General features: G+C 41.3%; 1 pseudogene; it reads right to left on the minus strand.

The window, feature by feature from the left end:
* Positions 1 to 465: 465 nt before the first annotated feature.
* Positions 466 to 19,150, minus strand: LOC119741288 (annotated as a pseudogene).
* Between the last annotated feature and the right edge of the window lie 1,357 nt (positions 19,151 to 20,507).

The raw sequence follows: 20,507 nt of genomic DNA on the forward strand, positions 1-20,507 counted from the left end.
AAAAAAAGCTGTCTACAATTCAGAATGTTTTGCTGATGACCCCCCCCCCCCCCCCCTGCAAAATTCCTGGATTTGCCCTTGGAGGGGCACAGTTGTAATGTTGTGAGCGGGGCACCAATAAAATTGTGCCATCAAGGGGCAGTTTTACTAGATGCTGGATGCTCTGTGGCGCGATCTGAGGCAATTTCTGACCACTTCAACCAATTTTCTTTTCCTTCTTTTTCAGGAAAAAGATCATTTAGAAATCATTTCGAGATTGGGTGATTTCGAGTAATTAATAATCAAATATAGGCTACATGGGAGACAAACCATACATATCTCCTACTTTAAACAAGTGGGGGGGGGGGGAGACATGTCCCCCCCCCCCATTGATTGACGCCCATGATGACGGACACGGCACTAGGTAAAACGCGTGCGTTGTGGGGAATCAATGACGCAAAAGCTAAAGAAATCCGGGAAACAGCGTTTACTCTTTCCAAATTATTCTTCTTTTATTGCATACACAATCTGCAAAACAAATTTAGAATTAGTTTCATCAAGATTGGATGTGCGCACAGAAACACCAGGTATAGCCCGGTAAGCTGACCATCTGTCTTTTCAGTGCTTTATGACTGGAGTATGGACACACATCAGGAAAAAACAATCCTCCAGTACTTCAATACAAAGCTTTACGAATGGTTTTGTGATTATTTTTGTTTACAGTGTGTGAGGTTATAATTTTTTGGCAATAGAGCGAGGTTTAAAAAAGCCAAAAGTAACTGCTATAGAAGGTCGACAAAATTAAATAATAGTAGGCCTACACTCACTACTATCTCAGCCCAACAATGCAAAAGTAAAGTGTAATGATGCAAGTTTTGTTTCTTAAACATTGTGGACTGCATTATTTTTTAATGGCACGAACACATAAAAACATCAGGATGGTTCTCATTCAGCTCAGTTAACCTAAATTATAAAAAAAATGTTTTACTAACAACACTACTTGAAGTTAATAAATATTTACATATTTCTCCAGATTTCAAGTACATGTACTTTCAATGAAGAGCAATTTAAAGAACGCGCTGACAAGTGGCAGAGTATTTTTAACGATTTAAATTTCTCAGAGATCTCGGTACATGTACCCACTATTTTCGTCAAAGCGTTTAAGGCCTGATTAGCTTTTGTCTCTGTGTCAACACTTTAATAACTTTCAATTGATTATTTTATGCTGATCACGAACAGCTGCAAATATTTAAGAAAAAAGTACAAAACGACTTTCAAAGCTTGAAAAAAAGACCAGCATTTACTCACACAAAAATGTGACCTTTGCGCATGGTCAATAACCCTTCACATTGTACTCCAATTCGTTTCAATGCATAAAACATCCTTTAAAAACAACTGTTTTGCTAATCACAGGTTCGACACATGATTATTAAGGTACATTGAAAGTTTGACACGGCATAACAATGAAATATGTACAATTACGAGAACATGTCCGCGTCTGTGATACATGTGCACAGCAAATACAAATGCTGTCCCTTCTGTGCGAATTCTTCGCAGTTTTGGTGTGCATTTCTGTATAAGCTGAAAAGCAAAATGCAATGTTCACGTACATTGTACATGTACATGTATTCATGTAATATGTACACTGCAAACTATTCGTCATCACTTATGGCGTTGTCTCGATATCATGGGTACATTTCTATCTGTATCTAAGATAAACAGGATTTTAAACAGGATTAGGGCATTCGTCGTAATTGCATATAATAATTGGGGAAAACCAGAAAAGCGTACATACGTGTATGTGTATGTTTATTCTTACACAAGGAGGTTGTTTAATCTTTGAAATTACGAAGTATGCTTTTTTACGTATGTGTGCACATGAATGTTTAACACGCAAAAACAGGCAAGTTATTAAACTTTTACATATTTCACCTCCATTGTAGACTCGAAGAAATTCACAGACATGTGAGGCAAACATTGTGTTAACAATACGTTTATGTAAACTTCCATTGATCAAAACTGAAATTCACCCTCAATTTACAATTCGGATATACACGTGAATACAACAACATGACAACATTGCCAAATTCATATTACCATATAAAATTACAAAACCAACGAGATAGAGTCCAGAGTTAAAGTGGAACACATCTTTATAATGGGGTTTAATAATAAAATAATACCGATTGAGGACTCATGGGTAAAAAATCTTTTAAAACAATCATAGAAACACCTTTACCTTTAAAAGACAAACATAAATGTATCAAACGACATAACCTTTAAAAAAAATATCAATCCTGCAGAAAAACAACACTTTTTTTTGTTTTCAAATGTCGCTAGAAGATTCCAAGTATGTTACAAATTAACACTTTTCTACCTATCGGCAACATTTAGTCCAATGTACTCGATCCAAGTCCAGCAGGTACCTATTGAAGTAAACAATAAAACTGATGTTCCTGTCCTTTAGCACGAGGTTCAGCTTTCCGTCCGAGTAACTGCAAGGTTGCTGCATCAATGAATTCGTTTCAATTCAATGACTTTTACAAATCACATCTTGCCGCGCAACACCGAATTACATGTACGTGCATGTGGATTACATTATGCAAGAAAAGTCTTAGGCCGGACCTTGTGTTGTTAATGCTCAGCCAATCATGAATTTAAGCGTAGATGATACTTGGAACCCTCTGCACGGCTCAAGGATGTCACCAGCTATGCCTATGTGATTGCTAGATTTTGCAGGATCGAGGCAGTGGTCAAGGACCACATTCAAGAAATAACGGATGATTATTGAGGATTTTGCAGGATTCATGTTGCATCCTAGCAAAAATGCCTAGGGAGTTTGGGTTAAGGAATTGATCGTCATGAGGAATCCAATAGCAACTTCATATAGTTGTCCTTCCTGTGATAAAAATGAAGATAGAGAACATATGAGTATCACTTCAAAAAAGTGAAAATCATACGTTTATACATGCGTGTACACGCGTAGTGATTATCATTTCAAAGTCACAATTAAATCTCAATCTAATAGTGACGATCAGTGACGCTAGGGTATGGCTGGGATGTATTTTGGATATTCACATTAAAAAAGGGGTCTACGGTGTTCTCCGTTTTGACACTTGTCTGGAAATAACCAATACAATTATGCCATTCAAATTCCACAAGTTGACAACCAGTCTGCCCTCGAAAATTGATTGAAGGGGTTGGTTTTTTTATTTTATAAAAAATATGATTTTAACGAACATGGGTTTGCTCTCAGCTGGTGAAATGCCCAGCATAGTGCTGACCACCATCATACCCTTAATTAATACACAATCTTTTGTGTGATCCTGGAGATAGATATCCTCCTTTCGTGGACTCCAGACACATGCCCAGCAACATTTTAAAACGTGAGAGTTGGGGGAGACCACGGGGAGGGACATTTGAATGCAATGCTGTAAGTGCCTGATGCTCACGCGAAAACGCTATGGGTTTGTGCACATTCAGAGCAAATCGAGTCTCGATTATTTCATACCATACATGTACCAGTGTGTACAGTCCGTGTCTCCCTCCCACTTGGGCTCTTGAAAGTAGTCATAAAGGGCTAAAATTTCTTCAGACACTAAGTCAATATGCAGAGGTTACGGGTTCAGGTCCCACCCTTCGGTAAAGCAAAAAGTGTAAATGTACAATTGTACATGTATCCTGCAGATGATATGATCAGAAAGGGGATCCCCTATCATCAGTTGAACAAAACGACACTTGAAGCAATCTCGTATTCTGGGCCGTCAAGATCATCTCTTGTAGTACATTGTGATGACATTCAAGCCAAAAGATGATTCCATCCCCCCCCCCCACCTCCCATAAAATTAAAACAAAGAATTGGTGAGACTCCATTTGTGGAGAAAAAATAAGTTTGAAAGAAAAAAACCTATCCAGCCATCTGTTCATCTTGGACTAGCACCAAACTATTGTATTAAAGGTATAGTCCATCATTTGTAATTTGTGCATTTTGTTCGTTTGAAAAGCAACAAAAGTGTTAAAAATCTAAAGAAGGGTGCTGAATCACTAACCTGATTAAGTTTCAGCTCAGCTTCAGCTGTATATTTTGACATTAAAAGCATTCTAGGATCTCGATTTCAAATCAAAAGTTGCAGAATCATGTAATGAATTGGGCCTGGATTCAGCGTCCGAGACACGTTCTCACTGAGCCGATTGAAGTTACGCGATGTCACGCACTGATCCCACGAATTATAGCTACCGTGCGGGCGTGTGTCGTGCCAACGCTTGCGCGCACTTTGCAAATAAAAAAAGAACTATTAACAGAAATTTTGAATGGTGCATCTTAAGACGCACCGTTGGAAAGGCCTTCTTTCGTTTATTTCTTCAAAATGACGGCTTGCCAGAGAGAATAATTTCACAGGGAGTTTAGCCCCGTTATTATCTTTCAACCAAGTTTGTTTGTCAACAATAATTACGCCAGTTACTTTTCGGATAGCTGCAAATGATGGACTATAGCTTTAAATGTTATGTTTTGTATTTGAGTTATGTTTATTCTTACCCTCTGATACTTGCTCTTTCAGTCATCAGGCTTGTAGAATATATTGTACAGGTTGCTAGCTGTTGATGATGCAAACGCAGATGTTGAAGATGAAACAGGTGCAGAAGTGGTGGCGGAGACAGGTGGTGGGGGTTTCGGTTTGGGTAGAAAATCTGGTACAGCGTGGATATCATCATCCATCCCAGGAACACAGACATCTTCCTCGTCCATGTCTTCAAGAGACACCCTTTGAGGTGGCGGGAGTGCCGGTCCGAATATATCAGTCCCCTCGGCTTTTGATGATACGGCCTGTTTAACAGGGGGTATTTGCTTGGGCTGCAAAGACTTATCTTTAGCTTTGTCATTAGGAGCAGCATATGAACCTGATCTGAACTGGTCCTTAGGAGAAACGTAAGAACCGGATCTGAACTGGTCCTTAGGAGAAACATATGAACTTGATCTGGTAACAACTGTGCTCGGTTTCACTTGGGCTGTTGACCTGGGAGGCTGTGGTTTTTCTTCAACACTTTTGCCTCCGAATGCATCGGCAATGTCAGACTGGGTCAGTAAGTTCTGCTTGCCGTCATCTTTCTTGACGTCCTTGACGACGGGCAGCGTGTCAAAGGTCAGGGACTTCTTAGAGGAATCTGAGAAGACGTTCTGTGGGACTAGTTTACTGGGCTGAGGGAATTTTGGGGTTGCCGTTTTACGCAGAAGGAACTTGCTAGAGCCTGGTCCCCTCATCTTGCCCACCATTGGAGCCAGTTTAGCAGCCAAGGCTGCTTTCTTTTCAGCAGCTGTTTGGGGAGCACTAGAATCTGGCGCAGGTGGTGCAACTGGCTTGGGTGGTGCAACTGGCTTGGGTGGTTTGGTGTCAGGAGGTGGAGGTGCCTTCTCCGGCTTGCTCTGTGATTGGCTCACGGTTTCACTCTCTATTTTGGGTTTCATGACCTCGCTCTCTTCCTCAGCTTTGCTGAAGTTAAAGACCCCAAATCCCCTCTGTCCTTTGTTGCCCACCATCTTGATGTCTTGTTCCTCAGTCTTGGCCTTCTTGGACTGCACTTCGGTTTCTTCATCCTGATCACTGCCTCCATCCTGTTTACGTTTCTGCTCCCTCTCTTGGTTGACAGCCAACTTCAGCTTCTGCGCTCGTCCAGCTGCTTTCTCAATCTTCAGGCGCTTCTCATAGTAGGTGTTTTCCTCAAGGAATTTCTAGAAGGAAATATGATGTACATGTATGTGTCTGATACATTCTACAATCAATAAAAAAAACCATGCTGTCCCCTTTCCTTTGAACATAAATTACAATATTCGTGACTGCCAACATTCAAAAGAGGATGTCTGCACAGTGATAAATTATTCCTACAAGCTCTCAACATTTTCTTATTTTACAGAATGTCTTCTCAGATTACTCTGGAGTGCTGTGGCATCGTGGTTAAGGGCATTGGATTCGTGGTCTGCAGGTAAAGCTGCGAGTTGTGGGCTCAAGTCCAGCCTGGGGTCGTGGTGCATGTGCCCTTGGGCAAGGCACTTTGTCACGCATTGCTTCTCTCCACCCAGGAGTAAATTGGGTACCTGTGAAGGTACGGGCCATATGCGCTGATATTGAGCTGCTGCAGAAGTGGTCTCGTGGCCTGATGTACAGGGGTAATAATTGTAAAGCGCTTTGAGACCTTTGGTATAAGACGCTATATAAGCACCACATTACTATCACAGTATTACTGTTCAGGCAGCAAATTGTAACTAACAAGCAGGAATCACATCTCAGACAAAATGCAAATACATGCATGCCAGTATTCTGTATGAGTTAAGAGCCCTTTGTCGATGTCCGAAAAGGCGACATAAATGAAAAAAAATTGTTTGAGTTCTTGCTACGCTTAGTAATAAAGTGGTAACTTGTGTGTACCCACAGACTTGCCACTTCCTATTCAATTCCAGCATGCAGCACTTCTCACACATTTACTTGTTGTAAAGTGGCCAACACATGGAGAAGTAAACATCTGTCATTTCTTAGAAGGTTGATCATACCTCGTAGTCGTGATTGTGTTTGGAGGTCTTAAGATGCTCAGTAGCACAGACGCCATCCCCGAAGAACTCCTTGCAGAGTCGGCAGAAGAATCCGTTGACTGGCATCATGAACTCTGTGCCTGGATGCAAGCATAAAAAACACCAAGTGAAATGGGGAAGCTAAAGATAGACTACCTGAGTTCTTTATCAATATCTGATTTTTTTCTCCAAACAAACTTTTAAACTAGATATCTCTGTATCTATCTTTGGCATGTGTAACCCTTGGTGGGAGGAGGGGGCCCTACATGCATTAATATCGGTTGCCTTTGAACACACTCAAAACAAATCCACCATCTGATGAAACTGGTGCGCAGTTCCTACATGTACATTATCAGTTCTGACAGGGGCAGGAACCAGTTATTTTTTTTGGGCGGAACATTTTTGAAAATAATTTAAATAACTGTTCCATAACAACCAATCTGTCTTTCAATGTCTCATTCATAAGTGAATAACTACATTTACTTTGTACTAGAAAAATAGAAATCTGAAATATATATGTCTTTTTCGGGGTAAAACTTTAAAATAGCATAGAAATGTACATTTAAATGCAGAAAATAAATGCTGATATACTGTGACATAAATTTGAATTGTACGCAAACTTATTACAAATATGTGAACTTGTAAAATGCTTATTACAATAAAACTGCTGCCACATATGGCATTTCTTGCATTGGTGTGAATGATGTGACATTTCCAGCAGTATTGGCTAGACACTTAGAATTTTCAATTTCTTTAACCAGTTCAGGCTGGGATTATTTTGACAAAAACGGAACAAGTCACGGGATTACTTTTCACTCGGACCTCAAGCCAGGCGGATTGAAGCCATCACCCTCGGGCAGCACACTCATATTTCGCTGCAAGCGGATCACTGATAGATATTTTCGGCCACGCTCACTGCGTATTTACAAATGTATCTGTCATTCGTTCCGAATACTGCAAAACCTTTGCGTGTATACACGGCCTCTGGCCCGAACTGGTTAATAACTGAAATGTGCAAGATTAAAAATGGATATAGCATTTAGAACACACTCAAATTTGGTTACCTCTAATTGGGGCGTCGATTGTGTTTGCAGCTTTTTTCTTGGTTTTCATGAGGGTGTCTTGCATCCACGGCCGATCGTACGGGTCACAATTCTGGTTGTTACAAGCATCAACACAGACCAGCAACCAAGGGAAAAGAGATGTTGAAAACAAAAGGAGTAGAAAAACATTTTAACTCAGGAATCCATAAAAACAACATACACAAAGCAACACAATTAATTTTGAAACCAAAAAACAAAAAAACAAAATAGAAAAAAAGAATGACATCCATATGAAAGCTTCACTATTCTTCAGAAAGTTTGTAGTGTACAATGCTGCAAATGTTTTTACCTTGTTGGGCACATTTGGTGAATCATCTACATCTTCCATTGTCAGTAGAATTTTACTGTTGTTTTACTGTTGCTGCTGAATGTGTTCCAAAGTTCAATTTCGGCCAGAATTTGGTACAAGGTGTACAATACTGAACCTTGCGATGAGGTGGCTTTTATAGTTTTCCACATGGAGAAAATTAGTGTGGAATTGTTTACATCGTACCTCTAATTTTTGGGGGGTTTTCCAAGTGATGCACTGCACAATTAATACATGTATGTATATTCACAAATGTAAACATTCACAAGTATTTGACATTCACGCCATAACTGGAAAATCATCAAAAAATATCTGACATGGACATTCCCATTCACATCTAAAATAAAAACATGTCGCAAGTTTGATGAGTTTTAACCAGTTTAGGATTCATGGTTGCTGCAATGTCTATCTGAGACCATACAACCAGGATGTTTTCAAAAATTCATTTCCAATAGTGGCACATATTTTGTGACTATTTTTCCATTGATTGTTGGCACTTAAATATTAGCTTTTCAATGAAAAGTTAACGGACAGTCCTTGATTGAACTTGCCTTGGCATCCATGTACATGTACACTTTTTTACACATAACAAATTATTGGAAAATTCAAGGTTAAGTTGTGATTGCAACATGTACAGTGTGTTTGCATTCAACTCCGAAAAAGCCCACTACTGCTGACAATACTTTGCTGTTATCTGCCACAATTGGTAATTAGCTACAATCCCGGCCAAAATGGTTGGGACACTTACTGAGCCTGCCACGGTCACCCACTCCCCCGGTCAATGTTGTTCTCTCCAGCTGATGGAGCACACACCGCGCAATGAGAGACAACATTGAACCGGGGCCGGGGGGTTGGAGGCCCAGCGAGATTTGGCCAGGATTGTAGATTATGATGGAGTTTCGATGACAATCTCTTTCCTGGAAATACATGTACCTCATATATCATCAACAAATGATCACAAATGTATTGTCGACAGATGTTCAGTGACTTTAAAATATTGAAACATTCTCTTGAAGTGGCAGAACCCTTTGCAGATTTGTCAATCGTGTTTCTTTGCAGTTGGACAGCGACACGTTTCTCTGTAAAATTCAAAAAGTGAGTTCATGTTTACACCGAAGACCCTCTCACTGCAAGAGGACGAAGACACCAAGAAATCTGTGCATCGATTCATCAACCACTTGGAAAGAGCCATTCCTAGAGAAAATAAATTCAAAAAATTGAAAGAAAGGGCAAATCAAATCAGCCATTTCCAAGCTTTTAATCAAAAACTTGTAAACTAAATTCAATCTACGAAATGCCATGGCCACCTTACCTTAGCATGCATTTTTGCATGCAAGTGGATGAAAAGTTCATTCAGGGTGCCAGACTGGATGTTACACAGTTTACACCAGTGCTCTCCTGGGTCGTAGTAGTTGAACTCAAAGCGAAGCAGCTTGTCTGATTTCTCACTCGATTCTACCACCTTCTCAACTTTTGGCTTCACATCCTTAGAGGGGGAAAACGGTGAAAGAGAATTGTGACAAATTGTTTAGGGTCGTATAAAGAACCCATTTACTCTAGTCTTTGAAGTCCAATTTTGAAATCTCAAAGCATTCAGGGATAACCTAGAGTTGAATGTCAGATTTAACGCTTTGTAGAATGGAAAATCACCATTTCTGTAAAATAACAGGGGGAAAAAAGAGATGTACATGGGGAACAAGATAATAAATGAAACTTTTGATATCAGGTGGATAGCCAATATTTGATCAATGAATGGCTGCCCTACAGCTTCCAATCCCTTGAAGAAAACCACTTATCCTCCCAAACACGAAGTGCAAGCACTTACCTGCCGGTCCTCTGATTTCTTGTCCTTTAGACCTTTGCTTGAATCCTTGTCCTTGCTTGAAGTCCTTGTAGACTCTTTTGAAGCTTCTTTGGGTATTGTGCGTTCTTTGGAGTCCCGCGAAGAACGTTCAGGCTTGGAAGATTTGGAGCTATCTTTCGACAGCCTCCTCTCCGGTGTTCTACTGCGACTTCTTTCGTTGCTTCCACTCTCCTTTTTCTTTTCGGCCTCCTCACGGTGCTGGTTCAATCTCCGCCTTAGAGCTCTCAACTGATCGCAGATCTTGTCCTGCTGAAGATTATTTTCTGACAAGAGTGAATCTTTGTGGCCAGAGGTAATGTACGTCTGGCGCTTTATTTCTGCATTCTTCTTGTTGAGTTTTTCCAGTTCAGTTTCAAGGGAATCTATCTTGTCCCGAAAGACTTCAACATCTATTGACTCTGCCTCCACGAGCCTCTGAAACTCCCTTTCTTTTTCCTTCTGAGCATCTTTTTTCCTTTTCTCTTCTTCCTCTTTTCTCCTGCGTTCTTCATCCCTCCTCTTACGCTCTTCCTCTTTTTTCTTACGTTCTTCTTCCTTCACTTTTCTTTCCTCTTCTTCTTTACGCTTACGTTCTTCTTCCTCTTTACGCTTTCTTTCCTCCCGTCTACGCTGCTTTTCCTTTTCGATAAGTTCTTCTGCTTCCTGACGTAGCCGTCGCTCTTTCTCTCGCTCTGTCTCAATTATCTGCTTCACCTCATCTGGATTTCTTCCCTGTTGGTAACGACGTTCAATTTCAAGTATTCTCCTCTGCCTTTCAGTCATTTCTGGATCTGATTTTGGAAGCAGAACTACACGGTTAGAGCCCGATGAAGAGTCCCCAGCTGTGTTTACTGAAATGAAGATATTCTCTGGTTGAAAACTCTGGTTGTCTCTGGTTACGTTGGGAGCAGCCACAGGAAAGGAATCATGAGCAGAGCTTACAAACTGCACAGTCTGTTGGATGGGTGGGTATTGCTGGCTATGCTGCGGTGTACTAATCTGAGGCCCCCGTTGGTCTTGGGAAATCTGATAGTGTCCTTCATGAGACTGACCAATTGGATAAGATTCTTGTGTCTGCTGGTCAGCGACTTCATGTGGAAGGTACTGACTATAATCATGCCTTGATGCTTCTTGTCCTGTAATATACTTGTCTTCCACTGACGATCTCTGGGTGCCCATGTGAGTTTGAATTTTCTCTGGTCGTGTCTTTTGCCTTTCTGAAGATTTGTTGTCAGACCGTGTTCCCGAGGAACCAGATATTTGATCTTTACTCTCAGAAACTTGACGTTTGTGTTTTGAGACATTCTTTTTAGCATCACGTATGAAGTCATCCAACTCTTGATCTGTTTTCAGTTTTATACCGCTGTCCAGAAAGGATGCTGTTTTATCAAACCCTTTAAGGTTATCCTCCATAGCAGGTACAGCTGCTGCCTGCACAGGTTCCAGTTTTTCCCTGTCAGAGGAACGAGCTGGCCCTGTTTTTTCAACTGGGTTTGGTTTCTTTGTCTTGGAGGCTTTGCTACTTTTCGTTTTTTCTTTCTGTTCCTTCTGCTCCTGAATTTTCTGTGCGAGACCAAAATCAAAACCAATAGCTGAAAGAATGTTCTTTATTTGATCCTCACTTGGAGCTTCAACTTTGGGTTCTGAGGTAACGGGGTCAGAGGTTCCAGGTTGAGAGGGCTTGGTTACTGTGGAAGCCTGGTCTGGTTGGCTGTGTTTTTCTTCCTCATCCACATCACCATACAAGAAGCGGTCTTCATCATCTACTGAAACGAAACCAGTGTGTGTTGATTTTATTGGCTCAGGTGGCTTTTCCACAGATTGGGCCATGTATGGGTTTGATTGATTGTATTGACGAGGCATCTCTGAATAAGAGATATTTTGCATCTGAGGCTTTTCCTGTACTGGTTGGGTCATGGGTTGAGGCTGATACTCAGTGTGTCCAGGCATCTGTGTAAGATAACTTGATTGTGATTCTGGTTCTCCTTTTGGAAACATTGTTGGGATGCTGGGTTGTAAGCTTGCAGTACCCATGCCCTGGCGAAGACTCTGGGCAAGATCCCTTATCTTACTGGCTGTAAAGTCATCTAGGGCCAATGTAGGAGTAGGTGCAGCTGACTGTTGAGAAAATACTGGATAGGACTGACCAGTATTAGTGGGAAAGATCTGGTGGGAAACAGCAGGATGAGACGGTTGAGACGACACAGTATATGTCTGTGCAGACACATCTGGATGTGATTGATGAGTGATGGGGGAAACATTTGTTGTGATGGGATAGGATTCAGTTGCTGAATGGAAGCTGCGGAAACTGCCTGGGGTACCAAGTGATGCATCTGTTGAGAAACCACAGGATTAGACTGCTGAAACATGTCAGGGTGCAGCTGCTGCGAACTTGCAGGGTATTGATGTTGTGGCATTTGCAGTTGAGACAGTGACTGACTAAATGCAGTCGGCTGCTGCACTGGCAGCTGCACTGGCTGCTGCACTGGCTGCTGCATTTGCTGCTGCATTTGCTGCTGTAGTGGCTGCAATGTTGGCTGCTGCATCTGTTGCTGTTGCATCTGCTGTTGGTATCCAACATTCTCACTCTGACTTTGGTATCCAACATTCTCACTCTGACTGACAAACAGAGCAGCAGGTGCTGCTCCCTGGGGAAGGCCAGTCAGACTACTCAGTAAACTGCTTATTTTCTCAGTGGATAGTTCCAAGGGCAGCGCTGGCTTCTCAGCCACACTTTGGAGAGGGTCATGCAGCTGCATAGGTTGCTGAACCTCAGGAACATGTTGCTGAACCACAGGAACATGTTGCTGAACCACAGGAACATGTTGAGGTTGCACAGCCATGGGTATATATTCCAATTGGCTAGACATGGGCAACGGCTCAGGTTGAAACGGTATGGGCGACTGTGCGGGTGTGGGTGATTGTGTTTGTCTGGGAAGATCAAGTAAGTGCTCCCGCTGGGGAGACTGAGGCGGCTGTTTTTGAACAGTGACAGGAGACTGGCGAGGGGCAGTGGTTGGGGATTGGCTAGGGGCAGCAGTGGGAGACTGTTTAGTGGTGCTCCGTGAAGACTGCTGTACAGGTGCTTCTTTGCTTTCTTCTGGGGCCACTTTAGGCTTCTTCAGAATGGACTTCTTCAAGATTGATTTCAATGCTTTTGGTGGCTCCATCACTTCAGGTGCACTCTCAATAGGTTTGGTTTGGCTCGGATGAGATGATGCTGTGGATGATGCATGTCTTGATTTAGTTGGTGGGGGTATACCAGGTCTTTGAGAGGTAGAACGCTTCTTGTCATCATCCTTTACAGAGCTCTGTTTTCTAGATTCACTTTTGCCAAGGAAATGGAAGAGTGGGGAAACATCGCTTGGTGCCAAGGGAGAAGGTGGATTTTTGCTCCTCTCTGCCAAAAAATCTTTATCTCTTCGTGGGTCTCGGGGTCGGGGGGGCTCCATAGGTTTCTCATCCCGCCAGCTTCTGTCGGGGTCCTTTCCTTTTTCTTTCCCTCTGTTCTTCTCCTTCCAATTATCATCTGGGTGAGATCTGTACTGGCCTCTCTCTCTGCTATTGCTGCCTTCTTCCCTGGCAACATCATAACGGCTTTGTCGACGCTCATAATCCATCTCCTTCTCCTTGCTGTTGTCTCTCCTGGAGGTTCCCCTCATCATGGAAGCAGCCATCTCTTCATGTGCTTTGCCATCTTTGGGAGAGGGTGATGCTGAATCGAATCTGGGCTTTTCAAGAGAACTGCTTCGACTGTGATGCATGTGGTCAGCAACTGGGTCAGCAGGTGTATCTCTATAGTGCTGTTCTTTTTCCAAGCTAAATTTGAAGAAAAAAAAAACAATAAAATAAAAAAAAATATTAGTTTTAGCTTCAATAGCCTGAAGTTGGTCTGTACAGACATATAAATTGCTAAATCGTATCTATTATCTCTCCTGTAGCCAAATACTTGATCGGGAAATATTCTGAAATAATTCTGGCAAGATAATGCCTCCGCATCATGTTACAAACTGCACGAATAATATGTTCTGTGAAAATAACTAGAAAATAAATTATAACTTCCTTGTCCATTTACTTGATGGAAACACTGATTTTGGTACTTTTTAATCTTTAAAAGTAGCTTTTTATATTACTTCATGCTTTTCCATTGATTAAAAAAAAAAAAAAAATCACTGTCACACACCCAGAAACATCTACAGAATCATTGTAAGCATCATATCTCCGAAGCACAGCTTGAGTAACTGACAACAGTTTCCACCACAATCAGTAGAGGAGCAGCAGCGGGACCACTGTCAAACATATTCACTGTACCTTGACGGTCGCTGATGCTGGTTATAGTCTTGAGCACCCACTGGATGCCCGACAGCCATCGGACCAAGTCTGTCCATAGCGGTTGGTTTCTGATCAAGGGGTGCCCGAGAGCTGAAGAAGAGTTCATTGCCAACGGTGATGCGCAATGACTCTGTGTCTACCATCGAAGAACCAACCTGCTGTGCTTGCTGGAAAAAATATTCACATTGAAAAACGATTTACATTTTGATGACACTCTATTCATCAAATCAAAAATACCTTTAGTTAAAGAACTTCAATATATTTAAGATACCTACGCAGTCAAATTTTAAAAACATGAAGACAAATACAAGAACCCTAACAACAATGTGAACTTCCTCAGTCAAATTTCATGGTTTCCATCACATATACATTAAATAAAATTTCATGGAGAAATATGCACAAGCCTGAAGTCATATGCAACATAATAAAAGTTGGAGTGGAAGTAGGCTGATGGAGAGATAAACAGAATTACAAAATGTTCACCTCATCCAAGTGACGGTCTGGTCTACCTCGGTGGATTCCTTCACCAAACGAGGGATGATTACCAACATCACGCCTGGGTGATAAAGATCTGCGGGTCCCAGGACCCCTGTTTCCTTGCTCCATTCCCGGAGGCTGCCTCGGGTGCCTGTCGGAAGGACCCGCTTGGAACATATCAATTGGCTCACGCGGAGGCTGCTCTTTGCGTGCCCTGCGATCATCTTGGTCAGGTGGACCGCGGCGGGGCGACACAGGGCGAGGCTGTTCAGGGAATCTCTCCTCAGCAGGACCGGGCTGAGACTCATCGCCCGGGGGCCACTGGTAGTCAGGGGGCGGCCACTGGTAGTCTGGTATATCCTGCTCAGGAGCCTGCTGAGAGAACCCCATCTCTTGATGATGCGGCGGGTTCTTGTCACCGGGTCCTGGGGTCTGTATAATGACACAGATACATCGATGGGTTTTATCAGTTGCTCCAAAATGTCATCTCCCCCAAAAAGGCATTACTTTCTTCTTCGGTAAATATTTCAGCAGTTACATGTAAATTCATACTTCATGGGGTCTACCTTTTTGGTTTCTGCACAGGTTTGTTCAAATAACTTCGTCCTGGTCCTGATAAAATGGTAATAAAAAACATATTGATCAATTTACGTTTCGTTCTTTGATTGTTCTTAATCACTCCAAAACCTTGTGAATCTTGTACTTACCTCAATAACCAGTGAAATGAAAATGTATGCTTCCAGAACTTCCCTTTTAATTATTTATTTTCACTTTTTGTTTCAGCCATGATTTTGTTCATGGTACACTGTTTCTCTTTCTTTAATAGTATGAATCTGAAGGATCAGATCATACATTGTGCGTGTACTTGATCTTCCCCATATGGCGGTGGTTGGGACCAAAGCACATACATACCGGGGTACATGTACATTAACCCTAACCGCCCTGAATCCTCCAAAATCCTTTTTGCCAATTGGAGGAATTTGCAGGATTGAGGTTACATGGCAAAAGTGCATTGCTGATTTCGGAGTACGCACTGTGTCAAGGTCTTGGGCCGGACCTTGTGTTGTTTATGCTCAGCCGTGCATAAATTTAGTCCTTGATTATACTTGACATCCTCCGCACTGCTCCAGGATGTCACTGCCTCTGCCTCAGCCTATTGACAGTTATAGCCGGAGGATTTTGCAGGATTCAGGCAGTGGTCACCCCTCCATGGACCATATTCAAGAAATAACGGAGGAATTTGCAGGATTGAGGCTACATGCTATTTTTCCATGAGGCCAATTGGAGGATTTTGCAGGATTGAGGCTACATCCTAGCAAAAAGGCCTAGGGAGTTAGGGTTAAACCATCTTGCATAACAATCATTTGTTTTGTTATATTGGAAACTCAACAAAACACTGGTATTTGATCATAAATTGAATAGTCTATCATCCAACAAATATCAAAATGTGTAACGATTTTCCCGATTCGAATATTCAAAAAACATTTAGCAGTTTCGAAAACATGACGAAAGATCAGCTGTGGTGATCTTTTTATCGATATAGTTGCGTGATTCAATTGTTTGTCATCGGCAACACATTCTTGTCAGCAGTCACTTTTGATGGTTTACTTGATCACCACATTTTCAATTTTCAACAGGGCACACCAATACTGATCTGCAGTCGATTAAATTGCCGATCAGCGCGTGCACATTTCAACCAGCACACGTATGCAGAACCTGACCAATTGCAGAACACGCAATTCCTGTCTGGTGCAAGCAATTTAGGCCGACACAACTACAGGTAAAACTTGATCAACACAATCTGAATATTTCAATATTTGATCGAAACAAAGTTTGAAAAGTAGAATATTACTGTAAAGTGAGTGATTGTGCTGGAAACAAAATATGTGTCAGTTTTTTCCTCGGTGAAGCTTACATGTTTATGTACATGTTTTACATAATCCTGAGGACCAACACACAAACGGAGAACAACAAATCCTTTCAGTCCTCGGGTGTTAGGTCTCTTGTTGAAAACGGTCCTCTATCGTACGGTTATGTGCTTAGTTTATGGGAGAGTGTTATAGTACAGGGACGAAGAGAAACACAAAGCACTGTCCTCGTGAGTATAGTGAAACACAACTGTCTGTTCATGTAGGTATGTTAACACATGTATCCTCAAATCAGAGGTGTGGGTTTAATGACTCAAATGGTCATTTTTCCTTTCAAAAACTTCAACAAGAAATTTGCTGTATTCCAAACCTTTCGTATGTACAAATTGTACAGTGGCAAGTTACTTAGCGGCTTTGAGACAAATTTTGAGACGGACACCTTGCGATGTAGAGACGCCACAGATGACTTGAAGTAACTGTACATCTGTCGCATCGCACCTCACTGAAGGCTACTAAATTCTTCACGGAGATGAAACTGGCCTTGGCAAAAAAATCTGAAATTGGACCTTGGATCGGAGCTGCCAGTGTCGCAGTGCAGTGCAGCGCAGCGCAGCGCATCAACGTGGGACCCAGTGAATTTGTCCATGTCATAGGTCAGTATTTAACCATTTCTCTAGCCGGGAAAGGATCTGATCAGCATTGGTCTAGGTGTTTTACACTTGTGCAAATTTTTACTTGCCGTTTTCATCGACTTTTCATGGGCTTTTTTTGAAATTATAATGAAAAAAAAAAGAATTTGTGGAAAAATCGTTATATAATCAGTTTTGTGGGATCGTTAAAAGAATCTGAAATTTCATTGGAAAAGTAAAAGAAATCGGATTTCATATTAAAATCTGAAAAGTTTCATCTCTGTCTTCATTATTAGGAAGCAAAACTCAATGCTGCTTTTAATGCTCTTTGGCATTATAAATGTTGTGCTCTGACATATTGGGTTTTTTTTTAAATAAAAATCCAAATTAATTAATTGAATTGCATTTAAAGTGCTCTCTCTGCAGTACCAAACTGTTTAAGAGTGCATCAAAATAAAAAAATAAACTACATAGAATGGTTATATCCAAATCACATCAAAATATTAATTAGATTTTGCAGAGGCATTGAAAGCAAAAAAATAAATAAATAAAAATACAAACAAAACAACACTACAGCACAAACTAATTTACTCATGAGGAAAACAAAATGAAAAACAACAAAAGCAGACACTATTGATGGCAAATTTGATGATGAAGGACTTACTTAAATTTCCAAACTACATGTCTGCTTATCTGTACTGAGTTTGGTTAAGTGAGTCAAAATTTTGTTGTGTGTTTCATGTACACATGTACAGAAGTTACAACACTAATGGCAAACATACTGTACAACGTGTACATGTACATCAATGTTTTCTAACACATTTCCCTACTTTCCAGGGATAAAGCAATATATTTTATGTACTTACATGTAGGCCTATACAATGTAGTCAATGTACATGCATGCTAGTGTGTGTGTGCACATGTAAATGTATTGATGATAAAATACTAAACTACCTCTAGGCCTAATGTCCACTATGGTTACCATATTCTACAATAATTTCCAGAACAAATGTCCAAACTTTAAGCCTACTACAATTTGATGTGTCATTCCCAATTGTTCATTGAACCATAAATAATAAGACTTCTTTTTCCTCTCTTGCATGTCTTATTTTCCTTTTTTTCAACGTTTTCATAATAACTGACAATATATGGCCTACTATAGTATTTGTAGGATAGTGTATCCTTCTGACATTCCACCACACAAATAGCTTGAAATGTGTACAGCCATGAAAGCAAGTTTTATTTGCACCACGTTTTATTTGCGCCACGTTAGGGAACACCACCATAGGAGTGGGCAGTAGACACAAAATCAAAAACTTCCATTCTCAAGGGCCTCAAATCATGATGTATTTCATCATGTTCATGTGCTGGGTAGGCTATAAATTGTAAAAAATTGAACATTTCCATCAAATTAAATATTCATGACATTTGCTGATCCGAATCTCTCAATCAACAGGGGTAGACTGACGATTTCCAAACCATCTGACCATGCATGGTCACATTTGTTTACTTCCTTGACCACGTTGACCCTTAAGTTGAATTTCATGCTGCGCGCACAGCGCCCTCTACGGCTCTATATCACGGCCGGTTCAGTCGAATTTTGTTCGCATGGTTTTGTAACTTTCCACCATCATGACCATGGCCTACCTGAAAGTCATTCCTTTCCATTGGTCCTCCAGCACCTCCGTGTTGGAATCTTTGATTTTGCGGAGGCCGATCGCCGACATGTCCGCCCCTTTGCTCGCTGCGGTGCCCGCCATCGTGGCTGCCACCGGCACCACCCCGTCCACCACGCGGGGCAAAGCCGCCAGCTCCACCGCCGCCGCGATTCCCTCGATTCGGGCCGCCGTGGAATCCACGATTTCCTCGGGGATGTCGTCCACCTCGCCCTCTCCAACCCCTGTTCATCTTATCTATGAAACCAAATGGTTTAATCGTACGAAAATAACAAGATATATTTGCAGCAAAGCTTGTTATTTCATGTCATTTGCGCAAAGCAAAATGTCAGCGTTGTTTGACAAGACAGCCGCCATCTTGATTCTCGCTTACTTACTTTTAAAAACGTGTAGTTCATGTAACTGCTGGCCGGCGCGTTATTGTGACTCGACCATGCATCAGCAGTCGGCGGATCCAGGAATTGTGGCGAGTGGGGGGTGTCAGACATGTTGGAGCAAAGGCTTTGACCCTCAAGGCCAAGGCTTTATTAACCCTCAAGGCCAAGGCTTTGACCCTTAAGGCCAAGGCCAAGGCTTTGACCCTCAAGCCTTAAAGGGAATGTACAACATTTGCTTTTGCTGCAAGTTTCAGAAATGAATGGATTTGGAGGATTAGTATGTTATAGCAAATATTGTTAAAATGACTTGTTTCGCGATTTGGGCTTGTAGATGCTGGAAAAACCAAGAAAACCAATCATGTTCTTGTAGTCTGGTTCCCTGACCCCACTTAAGATGAAACAGAGCAATGTATAACCTTTGCGGAATTGTAAGGTCAGAGAATCAGTCTAGCAGGCTTGTACCACTTCACAGGTGTGTAATCAATTGCAAAGAAAACGCGGCATAACTAATTATGAAAAATTAGAAGCACTTTTTGAAAAAAAGCCAGGTCGGCCGACCAGCGTTGGAAAAAATCCCATTTTTCTTGAAAATGACAGCACACTATAGGAGCCACGATTTTACAGAATGTTTGAGACTGTCATTCCCTAACAATCCAGTAAGGTATTTCGTGATAATTCGATCATTTCGTTTTGTGATGTTTGCAAATATTGTACATTGTATATTCCCTTTAAGGCTAAGGCCAAGGCTTACCCCTCAAGGCCCTGTTTTATAAAATGACCACTAATTTAGAACTAATTATGGTCACATGACACATCATCACGAATCGCTCATTAAGAAGAACAACTTGTCTTTAATTGCAATCAAAATGCTCACATGCAATGTTTTATGACTGCATTGTATCTATAAGTTCAGGTCTTCATGGATATGGTTTAACTAAAACAAAACAAAATAATGATTTACTTCTATATTGACGCACAATTCTCCCGAGTGTAACAAAAGAGGGATCCAAGAAACCGATTTGGGGAATTTTTATTTGCCGGGGCCAACATGGTCAGAAATATTAGCATTACCTAAACAAACAGATACATGCAAATCTTTAGCACTTATCAGGGAGACGTATATACAACCAATCAGATTGATCATCAGTTAGAAAACAGGTAGCTCACTAAAACTTTTTGTGGCTTTACTTATATAATTCTCTAAGTCCCATCATATTCACTTACAAAAAGTTAACTGACTGAATAAAGACTCCTATATACAGGCTCAGTTATCTGTTCAGTTATCCGTAGTGCAGAATTCGCAGCGGGCTGTTTGTTTCTGCTTCCCATTTGAAGCTTTAAGATCCGTGTAGTC

Source organism: Patiria miniata, unplaced genomic scaffold, assembly GCF_015706575.1.
Source record: "Patiria miniata isolate m_02_andy unplaced genomic scaffold, ASM1570657v1 HiC_scaffold_5, whole genome shotgun sequence".
Classification (NCBI taxonomy): Eukaryota; Metazoa; Echinodermata; class Asteroidea; order Valvatida; family Asterinidae; genus Patiria; species Patiria miniata.